At 32.2% G+C, this 7235-nt stretch overlaps 1 long non-coding RNA gene across 2 annotated transcripts; it reads right to left on the reverse strand.

Moving 5' to 3' along the window:
- Nucleotides 1-209: 209 nt before the first annotated feature.
- On the reverse strand, nt 210-3564 carry LOC121224699 (uncharacterized). 2 transcript variants are annotated; one of them, XR_005922442.1, is made up of 4 exons: nt 3294-3564; nt 2666-3015; nt 2225-2583; nt 210-2099 (listed from the first exon to the last, which is right to left on the reverse strand). It is a non-coding gene; the product is annotated as an uncharacterized lncRNA (long non-coding RNA). The 2 variants fall into 2 exon arrangements; XR_005922440.1 differs by having other exon boundaries at nt 2666-3548.
- Nucleotides 3565-7235: the final 3671 nt, after the last annotated feature.

The raw sequence follows: 7235 nt of genomic DNA on the forward strand, positions 1-7235 counted from the left end.
TTTTATAACAAATATATTTATAACAAATATATTTATGGCATATTCCTTTCACTAAAAATAACTTTTAAAAAATGATTTCAAAAAAATTACCAAACAATGTAAAATATTTTAAGCAAAATCATGTAAACACTAAAAAATATAAATTTTTCTAGAAAATCAAACTACATTTTTATAATTATTTAGTAAAAGTCGTTTTCGACGAAATAAACTGAACAAAAATTCATTTTGTTCTCCATTTAATGATTGATGTATAAAAAGGTACTGTAAAAGGTTTCTTTAAATGAAAATTGATATTCTTTGTATGCACTATTGAGAATTCAATGGCTGGTGATTTATCTTCGAGTCCAGGAAATCACCATCTTCCAATTTAGCGATTTTATCTGCTACTCACGAGAAATGCGTCTGAAGAATAGGCCTCTGCAACTCCGTCTGACACTATGCACTCACCTGACCAGTGAGAGTGGCAAGTTTGAAGTATTCCCTTCCTACAGAACTCAATTGCTTGCATGCTATCAGTCTCAACTACAATCTGAGCATGGCCTCTCGTTAAAGCCAATTGAATGCCTCCAAAATGGGCCAAGGTTCTGCCTGTATAACTGAACCCACAATACTCCTGCAAAACCCCACTATCCAGTTTGCCTTTTGAATCATGTAATACACCCCCAATCGAACTTTTGCCGTCATCCAAATTGAATGCACCGTCCTTATTCAATTTTGTCTCGCCAATGTTGGCCAGTAACCACTGATCGTGAATTTCTTTGTAACTCTTTTACTCATTAAAATATTTCACATTAAAAATAGTGTCATATTAATCTCTCTTTTTTTTTTGTTAAGAGTATTTTTCTTAATGTTCCATAATGTTTTCAAGACTTATCCCACTAACACTTTATATATTTTACACCAATAATACATGAATATATGCAAATTATAAATACATATATGATAATTTAAACATGGTTATGATACATAAAAGTTATAGAATACGATATTAATAAACAAATTATCAAATCTACTCTCAAATTTCAAGAGACAAGAAGAAATCTATATTGAAACTGTGAATTAAATAATTCATTTAACTTTATGGTGTTTATATAATTTCATCTCTTATAATTGTAATTAAAGTAATATGTATTTTTAAAAAGTTTGATATAAATATTATGTTTTTATATTTTATTTGTTGTTATTGTATGATTTGGGGTGCCTAATCTCATTATAATTGTCAACGAAAATCAATTTTGTCATTGTTTACGTGTGCCCTCTTTTTTAATAATACCCCAAGCCCAAAAGCAAAGTCATTTCCTCAGCTACTCAGCTATGAGGTAGTGGTGGTAGCGAAAGTATTTGATAAGTTCCTTATTTATGATAATTCCGTCAATTTAATCTTTCACCTTAGTTTTTGTATTGTTAAAAATAATCTAATAAAAGTTAAATTTTAATAGAGTTCAAAATTATTGTTTAAAAAAATAAAAAATTATTTGTAGTTTAATTCCAAATAAAAAATTTAATTTACATCGCAGCTCAACTGATCTGGAACAGTATTTGGATTTACCTAATTTGGTGGGTAGAAATAAAAAAGCATCTTTTTAGAATTTGAAGGATAGATTACTAAAACGGATTGATAATTGGAGTATAAAACATCTTTCTCAAGGTGGTAAGGAGGTTTTTATCAAAACGGTTCTACAGTCTATTCCTACTTATTCAATGGCATGTTTCTTGCTTTTTAAGTCGTTATGTGTTGATTTGGAGGGTATAATTGCGAAATTTTGGTGGAAAAAAAAAGAGGCAAAAAGGGTATACACTGGTGTGCATGGAATGATATGTGTTCATTAAAAGAAGATGGACGTCTCGGTTTTAAGAGACTTGATAAATTTAATATCGCATTATTAGCTAAACAGGGTTGGCGTCTTGTTAATTATCCCAATTCTTTGTTAGCCCGAGTTTTGAAAGCTAAATATTATGTGAATTCAAACTTTTTAAATGCTCCTTTAGGGAACTCACCTTCACTTACCTGGAAGAGCATCTGGTCAGCAAAAGGACTGTTGGAGAAGGGCCTATGTTGGAGAGTTGGCAAGGGGGATAGTATCTCGGATTGGACAGATCTTTGGGTATCGGATAGCAACGAAGATAGGATACAAAATGTACACAACAACAAAAATATAGTGTTAGTATCGGACCTAATCGATGAAGTAAATAGAAGTTGGAAGGCTGAATTAATTGCCAATACCTTTCCGGTGAATATTGCTAGAAGAATCATGCAGATCCCTTTGGTGAGGTCAGCCCATGACGATTTACAAGTTTGGAAAGGAGAACCATCCGGTAATTTCTCAGTGAGAAGTGCCTATATACTAATGCAAAAGTCTACTCTAAATCCTAGTAATTTTTTACAGGCTAATACTAAAGCTTTTTACAAGAAATTGTGGAACATAAACATGCCTTTGAAAATTAAAATTACAGCGTGGAAGATTTCTTGGGACTTTATTCCCACTTTCTCAAATCTCAAGTTAAAAAGAGTACCTATTGATGATCGGTATCCTAGGTGCTAGCAAAATGGGGAGGATAGCAATCACGTTTTCCAACAGTGCCCTACAACGGTAGAAGTATGGAGGTGTTTAAACTCTTCATGGATACTCAGTCACAATGCACAAAACATATGGGAGTGGCTTACCTGGGTGTTTAGTCAAGGTACAAATGAGCAGTGTTGACTCTTCTGTTGCTGGTTGGGGTTAATCTGGACAAACAAAAACAAATTAATATATGAAAGGAAAAACACAACAGGTAGGGACATCTCAAAGCAAATTTACAGTTTTATCTCAGAGTTAAAGGGGATAGAGGAAAAAGAACTCATCTTGGAAGAAGGCAGGAGACCCGGATATTATGAACAGAGGACGTCTGTGGCTATTTACTTTGATGCGGCTTTTGATCAACAATCTTTTAGATCGACGTCGGAGCTAGTAGTACGAGATGTGGGAGGTAACATTTTGGTATCCAAGTTTGTACTTCACTCCGATGTGGCATCTCCGTTTGCGGCGGAAGCACATGCAGGTTTTCAAGCAACAAAATTAGGGATTGATATGGGTTTTCAAGTTCTACAAATAATAGGATATTCAAGGAGGGTGATAACAAAATGCCAGAGTACAGAGCAAGACAGATCGATGATCAGGGCAATCATAAGAGATATTCAAAGTACAAAGAATCATTTTCAAGAACTTCAATTTCGTTTTATACCAAAGACAGGAAACATTTATGCCCATTTCATAGCAAAAGAAGCATTAAAGAGTGGTGAAGGTCAATACCTGGAAGGAGACATCCCAAGTTCTGTTCGGATTGTAATAGAGAAGAAGCATATGAGAATCACAGACCGAAATGCTTGGTGAGAAAGGGTTTAAGGAGTTTCAAATGGAAAGTATTGAAAAGTCTCTTCTCTGATAATGTAGCAGATAAGCAAAATATTGAAAAAGATCTACTATAGAGTAATGGCTAGTGTTGGTGATGTGAAACGTCTCTGTTGGAGACATGAATTGACAGGAAATAATGGTGACCAGCTGTTTTTGACGACTGGATTTTAAATTAGGTTTCCTTTTTATCTTTTTATCTACTTTATTCTTAAGTCTGGTTTAATTTTTGGGCCATTCTGATTAAGGCCTGGTACTTTTACTTTTCTTATTAGGCCTGCGGTGTTGGATTTAACCCATCTCAGCAGGAAAACTTTCATTTGTATGATGTTTTATTTTATTTTAATCCAGTCGATCCATTCAAAAAAAATAAAATTACAAGATCATAAAAGCTTCAAAAATATTAATTTTGTTAAACAAAAAAATAATATTTTTAAAGGGATAGTGTTTGGTACATTGACAATGTACTTTTTTTATTCCATATGCAACCTTAAAATATTAATATATGTCTTTTTTTTTAATATTTTACTCATCACTATAAAACACTTATCAATCCCATAACCATAGAACTAAAAGTTCCATTGACAATGTACAAAATATTTTCTCTTAAATATTAACAAGCACTTTATTTCATTCTTTTCAACAATTTGAAAATTAGAATGATTTATTTAATAGAAAAAAAAAGGCAGGAGAAATGTACTGGATATATAATTCCTTCGAAGTGATGAACAATATAATTCCTTCGAAGTGATGAACTTGAGTCAAGCGGTTTACTTTATATGGGTTGATTTTCAATCACATTCATACCGCTTTCTTATTAATTCTTATTTCTAATGCACTAAAACTTTTATGCTAATTTCTTTTGATAATATGAATTTATACATCAATAATTTTTTTGGTAAAAAAGAAATGTCAAATACTTCAACCTAATAAGAATGATAATGTGCAGGGTACATCCAAAAATCAAAGCACTAAAAAATTTGTAGGGTATATGTGTTGAAGATAAATGGTATTTTTAATGTTTAAAATATTCTTAATATTATTTTTACTTAGATTTTTTGTTATTTTTTAGTGACTAATTATTATTTTTGTGATAGATTTTGGATAAGTTTTAGGATAAGAATTATGAGTATGATTTGGATAAAGATTGAGTTTTAGATAAGAATGATGACATGGATACAAATGGTTGGTGCTTAGTATATAGTTTAGATATGGTTTTCTACTATAAATAGGTGTATCATGTTGGGCGAAATCATTTAAGAAACAAAAAAAAAAAAACCTTGTTCTTACTTTTATCTCTTCTTTAAGTTTTTCTCAAAACTTCTCCCTTGTTCTTTCTCTCCCTTCCAACAATTTGGTATCAAGAGCTTTCTTTGATCTTAAAGGGCTTACAAATTCTTAAAAGTTGTGTTAAGAGTTAACTATTATTTGTTAACATCATATGGCTTCAAATAGTTGTTCTTTGCCTCCACCACCTATCTTTTCGAATGAAAACTATCAGATATGGGTTGTCAAAATGAAGACATATTTGAGTGCTTTTGATATTTGGGATGTGATTGAAAATAACAAGGAACCACCCCAACTTCAGACCAATCCAATTATGACCTAACTAAAGAATCATAGTGAAGAGAAGGAAAAAATATACAAAGCCAAAAGTTGTACTGAGTCATCCGTTATCGATAAAATTTTCATTAGAATCATGACATGTGAGATTGTAAAGAAAACTAAGGACATGTTCAAGGAGGAGTTCCAAGGTAGTGATAGGATTAGACAAATGCAAGTGCTTAACTTCAAAAGAGAGTTTGAAGTTTAGAAGATGAAATAGTTTAAAATTCTGAACGAGTACAAAGATAGAGTCATGAAGATCGCGAAAAACCTCAAATTACTTAGAGAGGAGATGACAACTAAAAGAGTATTAGAAAAAGTTCTTCTCAATTTACTTGAGAGGTTTGAATCCAAAATCTCTTCTCTTGAAAATTCCAAAGGCTTGAGTAAGATTTCTTTCCTAGAACTAATGAATGCTCTCGAGGCTCAAGAGCAAATGAGGGCTATTAGGCAAGAAGATTCAATAGAAGATGCATTTGTAGTCAAAGGGAAAGGCAAAATGCAACTTGAGGGCAAAAAAAAATCAAGAGATAGAAGAAACAAGAATCTTAGAAACAATGGAAAGAAAGGTAAATTTCCTACTTGTTCCCATTTTAAAGAAAAAAATACTCATCTAGGTCAATATTGTCGGTACAAACCAAATATATAATGTTGGTCTTGCAAATAACTTAGCCATGTGGAGAAAGTTTGCAAGAACAAAAACCCACAACAACAAGATCAACAAGCTAGAGTAGTAAATACCCCCCAACAAGAGGATGAACAAATTTTTGGTTCTGGTTATGCAACAAAAACATCCTTAAGTGCATGAATAATTGATTGGGGATGCACTAATCATATGGCACTAAACATCAGCTTATTTAAGGAGCTAGATAAAACTTGTTGTTCCAAAGTTAGAATTGGTAATGATGAGTTCATAGAAGTCAAAGGAAGAGGAGATGTGACAATTGAGACATAGTTAGGTACAAAAATTATTCTAGATGTTTTATTTGCACCACAAAAGACCAAAATCTCCTTAGTGTAGGACAACCCTTAGAAAAGAATTATTCTTTGGTGTTTAAAGACAAAGCATGCATCATTTATGATCAATTAGGCCATGACCTTTTAACTGTTGGCAAGAAAGGCAAATGTTTCTCCTCAGATTTGAATCAATGTAGGTTATCACCCTATATTGGTTTGACTAATGAATTTGAATTGTAGCATAAAAGGATGGGTCACTTGAATTACAAGGCCTTGAATCATATGAACAAGTATGGATCAGTGTTCAACATGCCCAGACTTATAGAACATTGTGATGTTTTTGAAGTATGTCAGCTCGGAAAGATAAACAAATTTCCTTACCAACAAGTTTTGGAAAGATTCTAAAAAGTTGCAATTGTTTCAAACCAATGTTTGTGTGTAACGCCCCCGTACACGTGACCATCTCTGGAGTCGAGTACGAAGTGTCACTAAACTTAATTCATCAATTAAACAACTTAAACAACTTATTACCAACCATGCATGACAACCAAGCATATGCACATCACCAATATCAGACATAACATAAATAGCTAGATTTATAAGTCAGAATCATTAGCTCACTAAAGACCAATATATTTGGCCAAATTATAATAACACATGTGATAAAATTAGGTCCCTATACATGCCACTCACTTGATAATTCTAGCATATGTGTTTATACTGTCAAGGTGTTGGCTTGATAGTGTGATGCTGCCTCCGACGGTCTCCAACCCTGAGCAAACCTGACAACACTAAAAGAAATGGAAAGGAGAGGGGTAAGCTTTATGCTTAGTAAGCTCACATGAAATAATAATAAGCAATTTACTAACATGCTTCCCACAATAAAACTAACTCATTTTTACATTTACACATGTTCTGGTTAAGCAGTTTTCTTGAGTTATAGTTACTAAATCATTTATATTTAGAGTTAAAGAACTCCAAATTAAGATTCGTAAATTTTCCCAAAAACTAGACTCATATATATTTCCACCATAAAATTTTCAGAATTTTTAGTCCAGCCAATAACTACAGTTTATTATTCAAAGTCTCCCTATTTTGCTGTTTAACAGCTTCGACCTTTCTCCACTAAAATTTATTTATCTCATAGTAAAAAACTTGGATGATGTTATAGTTTGTTTTTATTAAAATTAAACTCATCCAAGATTCTAGGCATATAAATTATACCCAAAAATTATTTTTCTATAATTTTTAACAATTTTTCCAAGTCAGAACAAGGGATCT

The sequence above is a fragment of the Gossypium hirsutum genome, chromosome A03 (assembly GCF_007990345.1).
Source record: "Gossypium hirsutum isolate 1008001.06 chromosome A03, Gossypium_hirsutum_v2.1, whole genome shotgun sequence".
NCBI lineage: Eukaryota > Viridiplantae > Streptophyta > Magnoliopsida > Malvales > Malvaceae > Gossypium > Gossypium hirsutum.